Below are 22,885 nucleotides of genomic sequence, written 5' to 3' on the forward strand. Positions count from 1 at the left end.
ATGGGGAAACCAACTACTTAAAAGAAAGATTAAAAGAGTTTTGGACAGAACTAAGGCATTGTATGGTCCTCGGACTCAAGCCTATGGGGAAACCAACTACTTAAAAGAGTTTTGGACAGAACCAAGGTACTGTATGATCCTCGGACTCGGGCCTATGGGGAAACCAACTACTTAAAAGAAAGATTAAAAGAGTTTTGGACAGAACTAAGGCATTGTATGGTCCTCGTACTCGGGCCTATGGGGAAACCATCAACTTAAAAGAGTTTTGGATAGAACCAAGGCTCTGTATTATCCTCGGACTCGGGCGTGTGGGGAAACCAACTATTTAAAAGAAAGATTCAAAGAGTTTTGGACAGAATCAAGGCACTGTATGGTCCTCGTACTCAAGCCTATGGGGAAACCAACTACTTAAAAGAGTTTTGGACAGAACCAAGGCACTGTATTATCGTCGAACTCGGACCTATGGGGAAACCAACTACTTAAAAAAAAGATTAAAAGAGTTTTGGACAGAACTGAGGCATTGTATGTTCCTCGGACTCGAGCCTATGGGAAAACCAACTACTTAAAAGAGTTTTGGAAAGAACCAAGGCACTTTCTTATCCACAGACTCGGGCCTATGGGTAAACCAACTTCTTAAAGGAAAGATTAAAAGAGTTTTGGACAGAACCAAGGCACTGTATGGTCCTCGGACTCGGGCCTATGGGGAAACCAGCTACTTAAAAGAAAGATTAAAAGAGTTTTGGACAGAACCAAGGCATTGTATGGTCGTCGGACTCAGGCCTATGGGGAAACCAACTACTTAAAAGAAGGATTAAAATAGTTCTGGATAGAACTAAGGCATTGTATCGTCCTCGGACTCGGGCCTATGGGGAAACCAACTACTTAAAAGAGTTTTAGACAGAACCAAGGCACTGTATTATCCTCGGACTCCGGCCTATGGGGAAACCAACTACTTAAAAGGGTTTTTGATAGAACCAAGGCAGTGTATAGGCCTCAGACTCAGGCCTATGGGTAAACCAACTACTTAAAAGAAAGATTAAAATAGTTCTGGACAGAACCAAGGCATTGTATGGTCCTCGGACTCGGCCTATGGGGAAACCAACTCCTTAAAAGAGTTTTGGACAGAGCCAAGGCACTCTATGGTCCTCAGACTCAAGCCTATGGGGAAACCAACTACTTAAAAGACTTTTGAACAGAACTAAGGCACTGTATGGTCCTCGGACTCGGGCCTATAGGGAAACCAACTACTTAAAAGAAAGATGAAAAGAGTTTTGGACTGAACCAAGGCACTGTATGGTCCTCAGACATGGCCTATAGGGAAACCAACTTCTTAATAGAGTTTGGACAGAACCAAGGCACAGTATGGTCCTCGGACTCAGGCCTGTGGGGAAACCAACTACTTAAAAGAGTTTTGGACAGAACAGTCCTCGGACTCAAGCCTATGGGGAAACCAACTACTTAAAAGAGTTTTGGACAGAACCAAGATACTGTATGATCCTCGAACTTGGGCCTATGCGGAATCCAACTAATTAAAAGAATGATTAAAACAGTTTTGGACAGAACTAAGGCAATGTATGGTCCTCGGACTCGGGCCTATGGGTAAACCAACTACTTAAAAGAGTTTTGGACAGAACCGAAGCACTGTATTATCCTCGGACTCAAGCCTATGGGGAAACCAACTACTTAAAAGAAAGATTAAAAGAGTTTTGGACAGAACTAAGGCATTGTATGGTCCTCGGACTCAAGCCTATGGGGAAACCAACTACTTAAAAGAGTTTTGGACAGAACCAAGGTACTGTATGATCCTCGGACTCGGGCCTATGGGGAAACCAACTACTTAAAAGAAAGATTAAAAGAGTTTTGGACAGAACTAAGGCATTGTATGGTCCTCGTACTCGGGCCTATGGGAAAACCATCTAATTAAAAGAGTTTTGGACAGAACCAAGGTACTGTATGATCCTCGGACTCGGGCCTATGGGGAAACCAACTACTTAAAAGAAAGATTAAAAGGGTTTTGGACAGAACTGAGGCATTGTATGTTCCTCAGACTCGGGCCTATGGGGAAACCAACTACTTAAAAGAGTTTTGGAAAGAACCAAGGCACTGTATTATCCTTGGACTCGGGCCTATGGGGAAACCAACTTCTTAAAAGAAAGATTAAAAGAGTTTTGGACAGAACCAAGGCACTGTATGGTCCTCGGACTCGGGCCTATGGGGGAACCAGCTACATAAAAGAAAGATTAGAAGAGTTTTGGACAGAACCAAGGCATTGTATGGTCGTCAGACTCAGGCCTATGGGGAAACCAACTACTTAAAAGAGTTTTCGACAGAACCAAGGCACTGTATGACCCTCGGACTCGGGCCTATGGGGAAACCAGTTACTTAAAAGAAAGATTAAAAGAGTTTTGGACAGAACCAAGGCATATTATGGTCGTCGGACTCAGGCCTATGGTGAAACCAACTACTTAAAAGGGTTTTGGACAGAACTAAGGCGTTGTATGGTCCTCGGAGTCGGGCCTATGGGAAAACCAACTACTTAAAAGAATGATTAAAAGAGTTTTGGACAGAACTAAGGCAATGTATGGTCCTCGGACTCGGGCCTATGGGGAAACCAACTACTTAAAAGAGTTTTGGACAGAATCAAAGCACTGTATTATCCTCGGACTCAAGCCTATGGGGAAACCAACTACTTAAAAGGGTTTTTGACAGAACCAAGGCACTGTATGGTCCTCGGACTCGGGCCTATGGGGAAACCATCTACTTAAAAGAAAGATTAAGAGAGTTCTGGACAGAACCAAGGCATTGTATGGTCCTCGGACTTGGCCTATAGGGAAACCAACTTCTTAATAGAGTTTGGACAGAACCAAGGCACTGTATGGTCCTCGGACTCAAGCCTATGGGGAAACCAACTACTTAAAAGAGTTTTGGACAGAACAGTCCTCGGACTCAAGCTTATGGGGAAACCAACTACTTAAAAGAGTTTTGGACAGAACCAAGATACTGTATGATCCTCGGACTCGGGCCTATGCGGAATCCAACTAATTAAAAGAATGATTAAAAGAGTTTTGGACAGAACTAAGGCAATGTATGATCCTCGGACTCGGGCCTATGGGGAAACCAACTACTTAAAAGAGTTTTGGACAGAACTGAAGCACTGTATTATCCTCGGACTCAAGCCTATGGGGAAACCAACTACTTAAAAGAAAGATTAAAAGAGTTTTGGACAGAACTAAGGCATTGTATGGTCCTCGGACTCAAGCCTATGGGGAAACCAACTACTTAAAAGAGTTTTGGACAGAACCAAGGTACTGTATGATCCTCGGACTCGGGCCTATGGGGAAACCAACTACTTAAAAGAAAGATTAAAAGAGTTTTGGACAGAACTAAGGCATTGTATGGTCCTCGTACTCGGGCCTATGGGGAAACCATCAACTTAAAAGAGTTTTGGATAGAACCAAGGCTCTGTATTATCCTCGGACTCGGGCGTGTGGGGAAACCAACTATTTAAAAGAAAGATTCAAAGAGTTTTGGACAGAATCAAGGCACTGTATGGTCCTCGTACTCAAGCCTATGGGGAAACCAACTACTTAAAAGAGTTTTGGACAGAACCAAGGCACTGTATTATCGTCGAACTCGGACCTATGGGGAAACCAACTACTTAAAAAAAAGATTAAAAGAGTTTTGGACAGAACTGAGGCATTGTATGTTCCTCGGACTCGAGCCTATGGGAAAACCAACTACTTAAAAGAGTTTTGGAAAGAACCAAGGCACTTTCTTATCCACAGACTCGGGCCTATGGGTAAACCAACTTCTTAAAGGAAAGATTAAAAGAGTTTTGGACAGAACCAAGGCACTGTATGGTCCTCGGACTCGGGCCTATGGGGAAACCAGCTACTTAAAAGAAAGATTAAAAGAGTTTTGGACAGAACCAAGGCATTGTATGGTCGTCGGACTCAGGCCTATGGGGAAACCAACTACTTAAAAGAAGGATTAAAATAGTTCTGGATAGAACTAAGGCATTGTATCGTCCTCGGACTCGGGCCTATGGGGAAACCAACTACTTAAAAGAGTTTTAGACAGAACCAAGGCACTGTATTATCCTCGGACTCCGGCCTATGGGGAAACCAACTACTTAAAAGGGTTTTTGACAGAACCAAGGCAGTGTATAGGCCTCAGACTCAGGCCTATGGGTAAACCAACTACTTAAAAGAAAGATTAAAATAGTTCTGGACAGAACCAAGGCATTGTATGGTCCTCGGACTCGGCCTATGGGGAAACCAACTCCTTAAAAGAGTTTTGGACAGAGCCAAGGCACTCTATGGTCCTCAGACTCAAGCCTATGGGGAAACCAACTACTTAAAAGACTTTTGAACAGAACTAAGGCACTGTATGGTCCTCGGACTCGGGCCTATAGGGAAACCAACTACTTAAAAGAAAGATGAAAAGAGTTTTGGACTGAACCAAGGCACTGTATGGTCCTCAGACATGGCCTATAGGGAAACCAACTTCTTAATAGAGTTTGGACAGAACCAAGGCACAGTATGGTCCTCGGACTCAGGCCTGTGGGGAAACCAACTACTTAAAAGAGTTTTGGACAGAACAGTCCTCGGACTCAAGCCTATGGGGAAACCAACTACTTAAAAGAGTTTTGGACAGAACCAAGATACTGTATGATCCTCGAACTTGGGCCTATGCGGAATCCAACTAATTAAAAGAATGATTAAAACAGTTTTGGACAGAACTAAGGCAATGTATGGTCCTCGGACTCGGGCCTATGGGTAAACCAACTACTTAAAAGAGTTTTGGACAGAACCGAAGCACTATATTATCCTCGGACTCAAGCCTATGGGGAAACCAACTACTTAAAAGAAAGATTAAAAGAGTTTTGGACAGAACTAAGGCATTGTATGGTCCTCGGACTCAAGCCTATGGGGAAACCAACTACTTAAAAGAGTTTTGGACAGAACCAAGGTACTGTATGATCCTCGGACTCGGGCCTATGGGGAAACCAACTACTTAAAAGAAAGATTAAAAGAGTTTTGGACAGAACTAAGGCATTGTATGGTCCTCGTACTCGGGCCTATGGGAAAACCATCTAATTAAAAGAGTTTTGGACAGAACCAAGGTACTGTATGATCCTCGGACTCGGGCCTATGGGGAAACCAACTACTTAAAAGAAAGATTAAAAGAGTTTTGGACAGAACTGAGGCATTGTATGTTCCTCAGACTCGGGCCTATGGGGAAACCAACTACTTAAAAGAGTTTTGGAAAGAACCAAGGCACTGTATTATCCTTGGACTCGGGCCTATGGGGAAACCAACTTCTTAAAAGAAAGATTAAAAGAGTTTTGGACAGAACCAAGGCACTGTATGGTCCTCGGACTCGGGCCTATGGGGGAACCAGCTACATAAAAGAAAGATTAGAAGAGTTTTGGACAGAACCAAGGCATTGTATGGTCATCAGACTCAGGCCTATGGGGAAACCAACTACTTAAAAGAGTTTTCGACAGAACCAAGGCACTGTATGACCCTCGGACTCGGGCCTATGGGGAAACCAGTTACTTAAAAGAAAGATTAAAAGAGTTTTGGACAGAACCAAGGCATATTATGGTCGTCGGACTCAGGCCTATGGTGAAACCAACTACTTAAAAGGGTTTTGGACAGAACTAAGGCGTTGTATGGTCCTCGGAGTCGGGCCTATGGGAAAACCAACTACTTAAAAGAATGATTAAAAGAGTTTTGGACAGAACTAAGGCAATGTATGGTCCTCGGACTCGGGCCTATGGGGAAACCAACTACTTAAAAGAGTTTTGGACAGAATCAAAGCACTGTATTATCCTCGGACTCAAGCCTATGGGGAAACCAACTACTTAAAAGGGTTTTTGACAGAACCAAGGCACTGTATGGTCCTCGGACTCGGGCCTATGGGGAAACCATCTACTTAAAAGAAAGATTAAGAGAGTTCTGGACAGAACCAAGGCATTGTATGGTCCTCGGACTTGGCCTATAGGGAAACCAACTTCTTAATAGAGTTTGGACAGAACCATGGCACTGTATGGTCCTCGGACTCAAGCCTATGGGGAAACCAACTACTTAAAAGAGTTTTGGACAGAACAGTCCTCGGACTCAAGCCTATGGGGAAACCAACTACTTAAAAGAGTTTTGGACAGAACCAAGATACTGTATGATCCTCGGACTCGGGCCTATGCGGAATCCAACTAATTAAAAGAATGATTAAAAGAGTTTTGGACAGAACTAAGGCAATGTATGGTCCTCGGACTCGGGCCTATGGGGAAACCAACTACTTAAAAGAGTTTTGGACAGAACCGAAGCACTGTGTTATCCTCGGACTCAAGCCTATGGGGAAACCAACTACTTAAAAGAAAGATTAAAAGAGTTTTGGACAGAACTAAGGCATTGTATGGTCCTCGGACTCAAGCCTATGGGGAAACCAACTACTTAAAAGAGTTTTGGACAGAACCAAGGTATTGTATGATCCTCGGACTCGGGCCTATGGGGAAACCAACTACTTAAAAGAAAGATTAAAAGAGTTTTGGACAGAACTAAGGCATTGTATGGTCCTCGTACTCGGGCCTATGGGGAAACCATCTACTTAAAAGAGTTTTGGACAGAACCAAGGCTCTGTATTATCCTCGGACTCGGGCGTATGGGGAAACCAACTATTTAAAAGAAAGATTAAAAGAGTTTTGGACAGAATCAAGGCACTGTATGGTCCTCGTACTCAAGCCTATGGGGAAACCAACTACTTAAAAGAGTTTTGGACAGAACCAAGGCACTGTATTATCGTCGAACTCGGACCTATGGGGAAACCAACTACTTAAAAGAAAGATTAAAAGAGTTTTGGACAGAACTAAGGCATTGTATGTTCCTCGGACTCGAGCCTATGGGGAAACCAACTACTTAAAAGAGTTTTGGAAAGAACCAAGGCACTGTATTATCCTCAGACTCGGGCCTATGGGGAAACCAACTTCTTAAAGGAAAGATTAAAAGAGTTTTGGACAGAACCAAGGCACTGTATGGTCCTCGGACTCGGGCCTATAGGGAAACCAGCTACTTAAAAGAAAGATTAAAAGAGTTTTGGACAGAACCAAGGCATTGTATGGTCGTCGGACTCAGGCCTATGGGGAAACCAACTACTTAAAAGAGTTTTCGACAGAACCAAGGCACTGTATGATCCTCGGACTCGGGCCTATGGGGAAACCAGCTACTTAAAAGAAAGATTAAAAGAGTTTTGGACAGAACCAAGGCATTGTATGGTCGTCGGACTCAGGCCTATGGTGAAACCAACTACTTAAAATGGTTTTGGACAGAACCAAGGCGCTGTATGGTCCTCGGAGTCGGGCCTATGGGAAAACCAACTACTTAAAAGAAAGATTAAAAAAGTTCTGGACAGAACCATGGCATTGTATGATCCTCGGACCTGGGCCTAGAAGGGTTTTTTATTATTATTCTTTAATTGTTATTATAACTTCTGGACAAAACCAGGGTATTGTATGGTCCTCAGACTCTAACCCATGGAGAGATTGGCCATTAAAAATTGGACTAAGTTCTGGACCTAATGGATGTCCTGATCTATCCTCGGATCCTCAATTCTAAGGGAATTAACGCAAACAAGTGTTTAGGCCCGGTATAGCCATACCTCGATCCTCGGACCAGATGCCAAAAACGGTTAAGTTCATATGTCACCGAGAACGCGGCCAAGCTCCCTAGTCCTTGGTAACCCTCTCGAATGGTTTATTTTAGGTTACTCCTTCTCGAATGACTGCCTCACGCGCAATACAGGGCATTCAGATGTTATCACGGTTAGTCTCGTATGTTTAATTTACTGTAGGTTAGTATTATTATTATACTTGACAGTCTCAATAAGTTCTTAATAATCGCTTTTTGTTACAAGGGTTTTTTGCCCTAAGTATCATTCAAAAAATGTATTAATAAAAAACACCCATATGAAATACATCCATTCACAAAGTAATTACTGCAGGAAAGAAAAAAATATTTAGAATGAAACAGAACCATCTTTTATTAAGATAAAAAAATAGTACAACGTACAATGAAGGGGCTTAAGTAAGCCTACACCAAAAGCTAACTACATAAGCAAAAAGAAAAGATACAAGGAAGAGAAAAATCCTTCAAAACTCCGCTCTGGTAGAGATTATGTATGACAGGATGGCCCCGTGGGTGGAAGAGAAGAAGAAGCAGAGGAAGAAGAAGTAGAAACACCAGGATGACCTCGGTGATGGGAAAGAAGAAGAAGAGGAGATAGAAAGAGGCACCAGTGAAGGAAGAGAGGAGGAAGCAGGGATATTTAACTCCCGCATCAGCCCTGACTCCTAACACAAAGGTGCCATATTAGTAGCGCTCAGGATAGAGCGGATGGTGCTGACGACGAGAAATCCCACTGCTGTCGCACCAAAAATCTGACGCGACCAGCATCTACTTCGAATTTTGACTGAAAGAGGTGAAGGCATCGCCCCCACCTTGTGAAAGTGGAGAACTGTCTTGAGTCTCTGTCTCCCCTGTCCTGACCGCGCCATCTTGAGTCTCAGAAGGACCCAGTTCCTTTGGAGCAGGTGTGGTTCCTTCACCCCTACTCGTGCCTCAAACATGTCACTCTTTAAGGTTTTAGCTGCACTGGCAATAAAAGTTTTGAGCATAGCTGAGGGGTTGGGAGTTTGAAAGGATTGAAGGGACTGTACGTGAAGGGAATGACCTCCTACCCTGTTTCTTATATAGAGGGCAGGTGGGCGGCATTAAATCTACGCAGATTTCCAAGAAGCGCTACGGACGAAACAGTTTCTACTGACCTCCCCACACCGTCCACAACCATAGGATTTGGGTGGCCTCATGAAGGGGACATATTAAAGATGCGCCTCGAGCACTGAAACGGCAAGGACGCCGCGTGAGTAAATCTAAAGGAATGTCTCATAATCCGGCGCACCTCCCATGAAAATGGAGAGACAGTGACATTAATGAAATGCGGAGCTGGGCAAGCCATGATGTGGGCCCGAAATCACCAAAACCCTCCTCCCCAACCAAGAGGTCGGGCAGCAGGATTTTGAGGGGCTATTGTGGGGCCTGAGAATTTGTGGCCCTGGCCCACTTTACATTAGGACCCAAGGCCCAAGCCGAGGAGAACTATTGCCAAGGACGCATAATAAAAGCCCAAAAAAGGCCCAAAGATATGGCCGAGGATGATCTTATGCTCAGCACCCCATAGAACGCCTAAAGGAAAGGACGAGCTCAGTGCAAGAGCCGGCCAAGTGAAAAAGCTGTCAAAACATCAATAAAAAACTCTGCGTCTGACAGGTCCATGCCTTTCACCATGCTATTCAGCTTTTACAACCACTCCCAACCGCTCGAGATATAGGCTGATAGGACAAGTCTCAACCCCAGAAAGTGGATCTTACACGTGGATGCTAGAAGAGGGATAAATGCTAGTATAAAAGGAAAGGAGAACCAATGGAGAGGGGGATTCGGGCCATGAAGTCTTAGAAGAGGAGAACAATAACATTAAGCTCCTCGGACGAGGTCTAAAGACCATGGCTAACCGCTATTTGATGATCCAGGCCTAACCTTTCAAGCCCACGCTCTACAAATGATATTGTTCGGGCCCTTAAACGTACGCACCCAATATCTTTCTTGGGTTGCTAAAATCGTGTCCTTACAGGTATCATAATCAAACTCCTAAAAGTAATTCTTAAAATGCACTGACCTACAATACATGACTGTATAAGGAATTGATCATTATAAAAAAAAAAAAAAAAAGTATAAGAATTGGTCATTTTGGAAACAATTTGGTATCTGGTAATGACATTTAAGCCTTAAGGATATGGAATACTCTAGTCTTGTTAATTTAATATGTTTTGTTAATGCTGCATCATCTTTGTAAAGTCTCCTCTCGTTCTATGTATTCTTTAAATATATATATTTTCCTTACCTTTTATTTTTCGAGGTTGCTCCACTAGATATGTTTCAAATTTGCTTCTGAGGCCAAACTTAGAACCATGGGTACCACAAGTTACATAATGACTATAAAACTAGTAATTAACTATGAAAATTCTGGCTTGAATATGTTCAGCCTTAAGATCACATTACTGTTTTTCCCCCCACTTGACGACTATGTGACTTAACTAACATAGTAACTTGACTTGAATAGGTTCATAATGCCTGAAATTGATATAATCCTATACCACGGTGGTCCGCTTAAGAATGCCAATGTGAACAAGGGATTGCCATTTGAAGGGCCGGGTATAAAGACCTATTATACCCAAATTGATCGTAGGTTGAAGACCCTTGATGAATTGAAGAAGATTGTTATGGAAGAGTTGTGTGAGAATCCTGCTGTGCACAACATACAAATTAGTTATCGTATGCCAAATGAAATCCTGAAGCACTGGATTAATTACAAGTATATGGCGATAGAAATAGACAAACATGTAAAGATCATGTTTGACAAGTTGGAAAGAATACCTGAAGTAACTAACATTCAGTTGTACATACAGTTGGAGCCACGTGCAGTCTGGCAAGAGGATATCCAGCAAACAACCACAAGCTTATAGGTTACGGTTTTGAATGCTCAATATGAGTATTCTACACATGTAGAGGATGATGATGTTCATGCCGATGGTGATGATGATGATGATGATGATGATGACGACGACTATGTTGATGAGACTACTGCCATTAACAATGATGATGACGATGATGATGATGATGATGATGATGACGACTATGTTGATGAGAATATTGCCATTAACGGTGAAGATTTTTCCGATAAAGATGAGTATGAAGACATGATTGACAGAGGGGACTTTGGGGACTTTGAGAGGGACATTGATGATGATGAGACATTGGATGGTAGTGAACCTTATGCCAACAATATTATTAGTGTCCAAAACATTACGAACACAATCCCTGCTTACGCGCCTCCTACATTGTCATTCTCTGCAAATACTTGGGAAAATATGGTTGATCCTTCACATATTGAGATGCCATTTGTGTCTACTTGGAGAGAGGGGATGAATTTGTGCAAAGGGTTGACTTTTGCCAATAAAGAGGAGGTGAAGCGCATATTAACAATTTGTGCCCTCAAGGAAAACAAACATTTTACGATCACTAGGTTGACGACGAAAAAACTTTGTGCGAAATGCGTGTATGAGTCATGCAAGTGGTATGTCTGCGCAGTTATGAAGCCCAATCTCCACAAACTATGAATGGTCACTGTGTATGTGGGTCCTCACACGTGTATACCGATTGGGGTGCGAAATGATGATAGAATGATGACTTCTCATTTTATTGCATCAGACATCCATCAGAAGTTATGTGAGGATCACACTACCCCAGTTAAGCATCTCAGATCTATGATAGAGACGAAATATAATGGCCATAAGTCTTCTTACTAAAAGGTATGGGATGCGAAACAAAAGGCGATTACGAAGATGTTTGGGAATTGGGAAGAGTCTTATCAAAGGTTGATAATAGCATATATTGATCAAGACCCGACTACCCAGGTTTTCTATCGTATCACACCCATCAATGAAGATGACACCGTATTGTTGCATTATGTGTTTTGGTCTTTCAGTCCATGCATATCAAGATTCAAATACTGCAAGTCGATTATAAATATTGATGGGACCCATCTGTATGGTAAATATCAGGGAAAGTTGTTGGTCGTTGCTTGCTCACTCCCAAGTGTAGGAGATCGTAGCAATACAATTCTCGGAGTACCGAGGTCGAACCACAAGGAGCAGGGTAAATTCAAAGACAATATAATTAAATAACAATTTGGATGAAGAAGAAAAATACTTTTGCTTGGTGATTGTTAACAAGATTAATAATAAAAACTTATTTAAATCAATAATGTAAATACTAGGGCATTGGGGTGTTTCCCTATATCGATATGAAATTCTTTGTGATCTCAGAAAATATCTATTTCATAACTGATTGTTCTTATACAATTAAAAACTTATGATTCGGTTGAACTGAGACAATTCAAGAACGCATGATAACCTCGATTAATAATGCGGTTAGAAAAGTTTTCAGAAAAACTCATTCACTTTAAAACCTGATTTCTATTTGAAACTATTAGAAATTGCTCTAAACAATAAGAAAAACATGATTGAACTTATTGAAAGCATGAAAGAAGTAATACATCAAAAGAAATCTAATTGAACAATCAAATATGTTGTTAATAAAATCCTAGAAAGAATCACATTGAATATTCATACCATATAGAAGAAACATAACCCCTAGCCCTAGCAAAGAGTTTAGGCTGCCATTAGAGAAAGGAAAATACAAGTTTTTCTCTCCAAAATTCGTTCTGCCCAGCCTCCTTCTAAACCCTAATGTCTAAGTGTTCAAAGAAAATAAAACATTTACTATTTTAATTTTCGTCCAGGTTTACAGCAGTAACTTGTGAGTTAATTTCGGCCTTCAAAAATTGAGAATTTCAAAAAACTCAAAACTGGAAAGTTGTAGATATTTAAATCAAAATTCCAACTCATCTGGCCTTATGTCAATTGGAATTTTGAGGAGAGAGATACGCCCAAAATACTGATCAGTGCTCAAATCAGATTTTTCCTTTTCAGATTCTGCCTCTTTGATTTCTTTCCTTATTTGAAGCTTCCAATCATGGTAGACGATCCAAGCATTCCAGCTGCACCTCCTTAGACATTTAAGCATGGTCCTTTAGCTCCACTTTAATTCTAGTTTGGCCTCCATTCTTTCACAAATTGCTGTAAACTCATCTTTCTCACATGATTTCCTGAAAGTAGAAAATTACACACAATGAATAGTATCTTATTCAAGAAATTATGTAAAGATAAATAATAGGGACTAATGCAAATCATGGCTTAATTATACAAATTAAGCATAGTAATAAGGAGATAACGTCCACATAAATATATAACAAATATATAACGTCCAAGGAAAAGCGCTAGCCACATCTGCGCTATACCTCAAAAGGACTAGTCACAATTGAGGCTCCTTGTAATTGTTAATAAAGCCCAATTCAACCCAATAAATACCCGATGTGGGACTCATCACACACCCACACATATCACACAATCAATCAAATTGGGGCATCACAATCTCCCCCACTTAAATCCCTAACGTCTTCGTTAGGGCCCATTTTGTGAGGTAGTGTCTCTGAGCCCACACGGGGTTACCGGGCCAGCTCTGATACCATAATGTAATGACCCAAGGAAAAGCACTAGCCACATCTGCGCTATACCTCAAAAGGACCAGTCACAATTGAGGCTCCTTGTAGTTGTTAATAAAGTCCAGTTCAACCCAGTAAATACCCGATGTGGGACTCATCACACACCCACACATATCACACAATCAATCAAATTGGGGCATCACACTATCCCACTCAATGAATTTGTAAGCCTAGTTATATGACTCTTGGTCTCTCTTACCTCTTCATCTAGCCTAGTGATCATGGATTCAAACTTTTGATTTTGCTCACTTTGCCTTTGAATGAAAGTACTAAGTGCATCCTTCAAGGAAGGTCTAGATGATGATGATGATGATGATGCATGTGGTGAATTAAAATTCCTTGGAGTAGGAGGATTCAACACATTGTCACTCTTATAACTCAAATACGGATGGTTTCGCATATTTGGGTTATAATTGTTAGAGTATGAAGAATTATTTGGCCAGTATGAATTAAATGCATGTACTTGTTCTTCTGGCACATTCAAGAATGATGAAAGTGATGCACATTCATTTGTAGCATGGTTTATCTCATGACAGATTTTACACACCTCCATTGGATCCTCTCTAAAGGTAGCACTAACATTCTTACTTCCTTTCATTTTGAGTGCCTCAATTTCTTTAGTTAACATGCTGATTTTTGCACTCACGTTATCATCTTCCCTCAACTTGAAAACACTTCCACTAGAAGTGGTAGTGTTAGTTCTAGTCCTATCAGTGGAGTCCATTGAGCTAGGTCCAGTCCATGTGTTAGAGTTTTCAGCTATCTCATCAAGATAATCCATTGCATCTTCGGGTTCTTTTTGTAAAAAGTCTCCTCCGCATGAGAGTTGAACAAACTATCGGTCCCTAGGTGTAAGTCCTTCATAAAAATAGCTAACCAACCTCCAATCTTCATACCCATGAGTTGGGCAGAAATTGAAAAGATCTTTGTACCTTTCCCAAGCTTGGTATAAGGTCTCATTTTCTCCTTGGACAAAACTAGCTATCCTTCTTTTTACTTGCTGGACTCTGTGGGGAGGAAAATGTTTCTTAAAAAACTCTTTGGCCATCTCCCCCCAACTACCTATAGACCTAGGTTTCAAGGTGTAAAGCCAACTTCTTGCCTTATCCTTAAGAGAAAAAAGAAAGAAACGTAACTTAGTAGTCTCAATAACATTTTGTGCATAGAAACTACTAATTACCTCTTCAAAAGCTCTAACATGGACATAAGGATTTTCATTTTCTTGTCCCCTAAAGTTAGGAAGTATTGCTAATAAACCTTGTTTCAGTTCTACATGTGGTGCATTAGGTGGAAACATGATGCATGTAGGAATAGAATTTTGTGTGGGATGCAACAGTTCATACATAGTTCTTCTATGCACCTCATGATTATTGTGTGTTTCATCACCCATGATTGATGAAGAAGGTGAGGGCAAAGGTGTGTCAAAAAGGTTACCAAAGTAAGTTTCAAAATTTTCTAATTTGCCTCTCTTGTTTCTAACCCAAATGCTCATGCAACAATGAATGCACAATAAAATAAAGAAAAATAACAAAAAAACAAACAGAAAAATAAAAACAAAATAAGGGAAAAAATGGAACGAAGTTACCAATAGAAGAATTTCCACTAGCTATGCTTTGCTCCCAAAAAGAATTGCCTCTAAATCCACAGCAGCTCCCCGGCAACGGCGCCAAAATTGCTTGCTCACTCCCAAGTGCAGGAGATTGTAGCAATATAATTCTTGGAGTACCGAGGTCGAACCACAAGGAGCAGGGTAAATTCAAAGACAATATAATTAAATAACAATTTGGATGAAGAAGAAAAATACTTTTGCTTGGTGATTGTTAACAAGATTAATAATAAAAACTTATTTAAATCAATAATGTAAATACTAGGGCATTGGGGTGTTTCCCTATAGCATTGGGGTGTTTCCCTATATCGATATGAAATTCTTTGTGATCTAAGAAAATATCTATTTCATAATTGATTGTTCTTATACAATTAAAAACTTATGATTCGGTTGAACTGAGACAATTCAAGAACGCATGATAACCTCGATTAATAATGCGGTTAGAAAAGTTTTCAGAAAAACCCATTCACTTTAAAACCTGATTTCTATTTGAAACTATTAGAAATTCCTCTAAACAATAAGAAAAACATGATTGAACTTATTGAAAGCATAGAAGAACTAATACATCAAAAGAAATCTAATTGAACAATCAAATATGTTGTTGATAAAATCCTAAAAAGAATCACATTGAATATTCATACCATATAGAAGAAACATAACCCCTAGCCCTAGCAAAGAGTTTAGGCTGCCATTAGAGAAAGGAAAATACAAGTTTTTCTCTCCAAAATTCATTCTGCCCAGCCTCCTTCTAAACCCTAATGTCTAAGTGTCCAAAGAAAATAAAACATTTACTATTTTAATTTCCATCCAGGTTTACAGCAGTAACTTGTGAGTTAATTTCGGCCTTCAAAAAATTCAAAACTGGAAAGTTGTATATATTTAAATCACGGTTCCAACTCATCTGGCCTTGTGACAATTGGATTTTTGAGAAGAGAGATACACCCAAAATACTGATCAGTGCTCAAATCAGATTTTTCCTTTTCAGATTCTGCCTCTTTGATTACTTTCCTTATTTGAAGCTTCCAATCATGGTAGACGATCCAAGCATTCCAGCTGCACCTCCTTAGACATTTAAGCATGGTCCTTTAGCTCCACTTTAATTCTAGTTTGGCCTCCATTCTTTCACAAATTGCTATAAACTCATCTTTCTCACATGATTTCTTGAAAATTGAAAATTACACACAATGAATAGCATCTTATTCAAGAAATTATGTAAAGATAAATAATAGGGACTAATGCAAATCATGGCCTAATTATACAAATTAAGCATAGTAATAAGGAGATAACGTCCACATAAATATATAACACGTATACATTTTAAGGCGTTATTAGTTGCAATGGCAATCGACGCTAACAATAAGGTATTCCCTCTCACCTTTGCTGTTGTGGATTGTGAGTCAGGGTCATTCTGGAGGTGGTTTTACAGTGCCTCAGAGAAACGATTGGCTACGTAATACCTAAGAAAGCATTTGCATAATTTCTGACCGACATCTTGGTATCAAAAACGCCATTGCAAATTGGCCTAGAGGGGATGATGGAAGAACACAGATATTTCATTGATATTGCCTTCGACATGTTGCTAGCAACTTCAACACCCATTTTCAGAACTCAACTTTGAAGTCAGCGGCGTTGAAAGTAGGATATGCTAGTCAGGTAGTTAAATTTGATACCATAATGGAATCCATTAAGCAGGTGGAAATTAAGGCCATTAGGAATAAGAAGAAGGTGATGGGGAAGGATGGCAAGGAAAAGAATCAAGATTATCTTCCATACACATACCTAATGAGCGAGTCTGTGGATATGTGGACCCAGTTAGATGATGGTGGGAGACGTTTTGGGGCAATGACAACCAATATATCAGAGTGCTTCAATGGTGTACTGAAAGGTGCACGGGGCCTTCCCATTGCCGCGTTGGTTGAGTTCACTTGGAACAAACTTGTTCAATATTTCCACGACCAGCGCAAAGAATACCATTATAAGTTGTCAGAGGGTAAGAAATGGAGTGAATATGCCTTATCCACGTGAGATGGAAATAAGCGTAAATCTGAGAAACACTATCTCAAGCCATTTAGCAATGAAGAGTTGATATTTCAAGTAGTTACCCAACTCAACACGTGTAGCGTAGGAGGGGGAAACCACAGTTATGAAGTTCGGTTACAGGAAAGAACATGCAGTTGTGGGAAATGGCAAAACATAGGGATCCCGTGTTCACATGCAATTAGAGTATGTGACTATTTACATATTGATTCGACCATATATATTCACCCATGTTATGGTTTGAACAATGCCCTTAACACTTATGAGCATGCATTTGTGGTTCCTAAGTCACAGTCATTATGGAGGGATCCCATGGGGCCAAAGTGGTTGCCTAATCCAGCATTATTGCGGGCCAAAGGTTGACCAGTGAAGTCAAGAATAATGAATGAGATGGATGGAGTGAGGAATAAAGATCAAGAACCGGGATGGCGGAGGGAGGACACAGATTTGATAGAGAGTCAACCCAAGCAGACATGTGGACTGTGTCATGCTTCCGAGCATAACCGCAGAAAATGTCTGCAGTCTCATGGCGCTTCCACAAGCGGTCATGTTCCACACTAGGTAGGAAGATGGCAAAAAGTTATGCATCGATTAAATAATTGTTATTCATTCGATGTTTAACTAATGTTTACTATCTTGTCTCCTAACATGATTACTCTACGTTTTTTTGGCATGCTTCCATGGATGACATTTTTGTCATGCAGACCGCCGATCTTAGGAAAAGTGACTATGTTGTATTGGCTCTATGTGAACTTTTTGGTTTTTGTTGAATGTACTTGTAATTCTCTATCCAATGTACCTCTATGAAGATTGTGATTTGAGTAGTATGGTTAGAACTGCAAATTAAGCGTGGTTGGGCATGTTTAGAATGTTGATATATTGAGAATGCCTTTTGTCGCAATGTAAGTGCATTTGCATTTTAAAACCATGTTTATGCAGAAAGCGTAACAGTTTCTATAGTTTGGTGCCTATTGAATTCGCCTTTTGATGTAATTTAAGTGCATTTACATTCTCAGCTTCTTTGCCTCTCGATGAGTGTTTATGGATTACATTCTCAGCTTCTCTATCTCTGTTTCTCAGCAAGTGCATGCACACATTTCAATTTCTAGTTTGCCTGCATGTCCAGGAAAAAAATAAAAAATAAAATAAAAAAAAAAATTCCTAGTGAATGGTTTGAGGAATGAGCAGAGAAAAACAGAGCAAAAAAAAAAAAAAAAAATTCCCAGTGGAACTCGAGTCTATGAAACTTGAGTTCCACTGGAAAAAACAGAGCAAAACAGAGCAATCTCTCAACCTAAACAGAGCATTGAGCTTTTTTGATCTTGATAATTAAATACTCGAGTTCTTGTTTGAGAATCTCGAGTTTCAAACACTCGAGTTCTTGTCTTTTTTTTGTGATTTTTTAATTTTTTAAAATCTCACATTTTTTTTCTTTTGTACAAATGAGCTTTTTTTTCAAATGTAAGTATTGTGAACATAAGTTTGATGGAGGTTATTGATCATGATATTGTTATTTGTAAAAAACTACTCAAATTGTACAAGAAGAAGCTTATTTTTCTCCCAAAAAAAAAAAAGAAAAGAAAATAAGAAGCTTATCTAGCCTTTAAAATTTAGGCATGTACAAAAAGTTAATCTAATTTTAATTTAATTATATTTATAGTATATGTATGTGCTATAGAGTACAGAGAGAAAAAGACATAACATAATTATATAATATTTTTTAAAAATTAGAAAAAGCTTATTCTTTTTCATAAAAAAGCTTATTTTTATAATTCTATAGATCCATTTATTTTAAATTATTTGTTATTCTTCTATTGATCCAATTTTACTATCAATTTTCATATTCTAATATTATATTCTTTATCTATTTATTGTAAGGCAAAAGAAATATGGTTGTATCACTAAAATAAAAATAAATTTTTGTCGTTATAGAAGACGACATTTTTTAGTAGCAGACATTTTTTGGTAGTAATAATAAATAGGTATGAATAGAACAAAATAGGGGGCTTATATAACTTTGTAACTCCCGCCTTCTTCAAAATATCATGAACAGTTCCCGTAGGTTGAGCGCCCCTTTGAAGGAAATATAGAATAGCAGGAACATTTAAATAGGTTTGATTCTTTAGCGGATCATAAAAGCCCACTTTCCGAAGAGCTCTTCCTTCTCTTCGGCATCGAGCATCAATTGCAATGATTCGATAAACCACCCATTGGGATAGATGTAGATGAATAATACCCCCTCTAGAAACGTATAAAAGGTTTTCTCCTCATACGGCTCAAGAAAATTCGAAATTATGTCTATGGATCGAATTTGAAATTTTTAATTAGTAATGTCAAATGGATCCATAAAATAATCAAATCAATTAAATATGAGTTAAGTACTTTTTATTATTCCTTATTCTTATCCGAAAAAGAAAATAAAATCATTTGTATTTGCATCCTCATAACTCAAGTTGGATAACTCGCTAATAACCCAAGGAAACCCTTTACTTTAGGTATTTCATTTATTGAGCGATCTCTAACCACGCACCTTTTTTTGTCTTTAGAATCTTATTTGATTCTTAATTAGAATCTATTTATTAAGACAACTGAAAGTGGTATTTCCTTGTTCAAGATTCTTTATCGTTTCTTTATCCTTAAATGGTACGTTAATTAAGAATGAGAGAAGAAAATTGGTCAGGTCGAGTCAAGTTTATTCTTCGAAAACCTAAGATCTGATAACTATGCACTCTAGTATATTTAACGGCAGGGTGACAAAATTATTTATTTGGCACGTGTATAAAGTTTAGAGAGTAAACTAGCCAATTGAGGCTCCTTGTAATGACCACTACCTTATAGTTTAGGAGGTGTCAAGGCATTTTATCCTAAAATGAGAGATGTGTAATTCAAGTGCTAGGAAAAAGAGTTAAGAAAAAAAAAAGGTGTTGAAGTGAATTTGATTGAGAGCACATTCACCGCTAGACCACAGGATTTGGATCCTCTCCGTGAGTGTCCATTTAAAGACCATAATTCAAAATAGAGTAAATTTAGAGTCTAAATGTTTCTCTGTCGCTAGTGAAAGCTAGGGTTTCCCTAACTTCTCCTAGGCTATAGAATTTCTTTGTCCCTTCTTCTTGGAGGCTTGTTCTGTCCCTATAGTAGACCTCTGTTTACTATAGGCTAGTGGTTTTTTTTTAGTGGGGTTTGGGAAACACTTTTTTTCTTTTCACAATGGAAGAGATCACTGAAGGCTGGAGTAGATTATCTCTACAAGGGCCGAAGGGTGATGGATTCTCACTTCGACCTGAGATGGGGTCGGAGGAATTTGTTTTGGCCACTAAGTTTTTCACTAGAAGAGTTCTCAATACAGATGCTATTGCGAGAAACTTCTCACAACTTTGGCACTCTCGAAACGTTTTCAAGATCAAGGATTTGGGAAATTACATTGTTCTTTTCATCTTTGATAATAAACTCGATACCGACAGAGTTTTAGCGAGCCAACCTTGGAGTTTTGATAAGTTCTTGGTGGCCATTCAGTGATACGATAAGAGCACACCAATACGTGGTTTAGTTTTTGATAAGGTTCCTTTTTGGGTGCAAGTATATGACATTCCTATACGGTTTGCAAATAAGGGGGTGGCTGAAGGGATATGCTCTGGCATAGGAGACGTTTGTCCAGCAGATTTATCTGTTATGGAGGGTGGTGATTTTTGGAGAGTACAGGTCACCATGGATATCTCGAAACCTCTCAGTTGTGGACGTAAGATTACTCTCGATGATGGTTCGGTTGGTTGGGTCTCCTTTAAATATGAACGACTACCTAATATCTGTTATTGGTGCGGGCGTGTTACTCATGGTGATAAAGACTGCGATTTATGGATCGACAGCGAAGGCACTTTATCTGACGAATCTCGTCAGTATGGAGCATGGTTACGAGCACCTTTGTTCAATCCTTCCCGATGATCCACAGTTGTTGTTCCAAGTTTTTACAAACAGAAAAAGGAGAGATCACGTCCAACCACAAGTGGAGGCTCTGCTTCCACATCCAAGCAACAAAACCCACCGATGTCACAGCCTGTTCTGGCTGAGCATGTTCAGAAGGTAACTCCTGAAATTTCGCCTCCCATTATCACTAATCTTTTTTCAAATAATGATTCCAGGATTTGCGAGGATTTTCCTCTGGATTTGAGGGTCAAAATTTTAAAAAAGGAAATTTTACATGGCAATTACAAGAGATTGATGAGGAGCTGAGTAAGTTTGATGGTATGGAGGGAATTGATATGGATGAAGAATCCTTATCTAATCAGGACTCTAGCACCCCACTTCGTCCTTTTTCTCCGGACAGTCATGCAATACAAAATCCTATTCCAGCAGCGAATCAAGTCTTTCCAATTCTAGAGTCCAAGTCAGCTGAATCTCCTTTGCGAGTCTTTTCAGCCTTACAGGGAGCTTCTCAACAGGTCACTTTTCCAGGTGGACACGTATTGTACAGACTGCCCCAGGAATCTTTGAAATTTTGGACGTGCATGTAGGGGAAAAAAGAGTCTTGCCTTCAGCTCTCAATCATCGTGGGTTACCAAAGAAGTCTAAACCGGTTTCTCAAGATGATATTGAACACAATCTGCTAATGGTGGCGGCTGGCTCCTAGCCCTGCTAGGGACCATGAATCTATTATGTTGGAACTATCGGGGGCTTGGGAACCGGCAGACAGTTCAAGAGCTTGGTGATATTGTCTGAGCACAAGATCCCTTAGTGGTGTTCCTAGCCGAAACAATACTGGATGAAGCAAGGCTTGGTAGTATTTGTGACTCTCTGCAATTTGGTCATCATCATGGGGTTTCAAAAATTTCTCATGGTGGGGGTTTAGCGCTCTTCTGGAAAAAGGATTTTCATTTGACAGTCGAATCCTCTTCTCAGAATCACATTGACGTAGTGATAAATAAGGGTAAGGATAATGCATGTCGTTTCACTGGATTTTATGGGGCACCCGAAACTCATCTTAGAATGGAAACTTGGAATTTGTTACGTGAGTTACATAGTCAATGGTCACTGCCTTGGCTGTGTGGTGGTGACTTCAATGAGCTTCTTAAATCCCATGAGAAGCATGGTGGTCGTTTACAACCTTATGGGCAGATGGAAAAATTTAGGGAGGTGCTGGATGAATGTAATTTGTTAGACTTGGGATATGTGGGAAATAAGTTTACTTGGTCTAAAAATTTTCCTAATGGAGGGATGGTATGGGAAAGACTAGATAGGGCCATGAGCACGGCGGATTGGTTGAATCTGTTCCCGGTCACGAAAGTGCAAACCTTATCATGTGTATCATCTGATCATAGTCCGATTCTGATATTGCCGAATGGGTTTGGTGCAAAACCTCAATGCCCTTAGCGCTTTGAACAGATGTGGCTGGAAAACAGGGGCTGTCATGATACAGTGATGGAAGCATGGGATAGAGTAGTGCTGGGCTTACCCATGGAGGCAGTGGTATCTAAGATTGACGTGTGCCAACGTAAATTAACACAATGGAGTAAGCACTCCTTTTGCAACGTTTCTGTAGAGCCGAAGGAAAAAAGAAAATTGCTACAGGCGGCTGAAAGGGAGGCAGGTCAAGGGAAAAATGTTGAGGTCCTTTGGAGGCTTAAATCTGAAGTCAGTGATTTACTCAGATTAGAGGAGCAAACATGGCAACAAAGAAGTCATGTTCATTGGATGGTATCCGGGGATAGAAACTCAAAATATTTTCACAATCGGGCTTCTCAACGATTCCAGCGAAATAATATCTGTGAACTCCGAAACTCTGAGGGTCAACTAGTTTCTGGTGAAGAGAATATCTCGGCCATGGTGACAGATTACTACTCAAGGTTGTGCACTTCATCAGGTCCGGCTGGGATTGAGGAAGTGGTGCAGCTTATTAGACTGGTTGTAACACCTGAGATGAATGACAACCTGACTGGGCCTTTCTCTAGGGAGGAAGTGGAGCTTGCTTTAAGGCAGATGGCTCCCCTTAAAGCTCCTGGACTCGAT

This window comes from Quercus robur, chromosome 4, assembly GCF_932294415.1.
Source record: "Quercus robur chromosome 4, dhQueRobu3.1, whole genome shotgun sequence".
Taxonomy (NCBI): Eukaryota; Viridiplantae; Streptophyta; class Magnoliopsida; order Fagales; family Fagaceae; genus Quercus; species Quercus robur.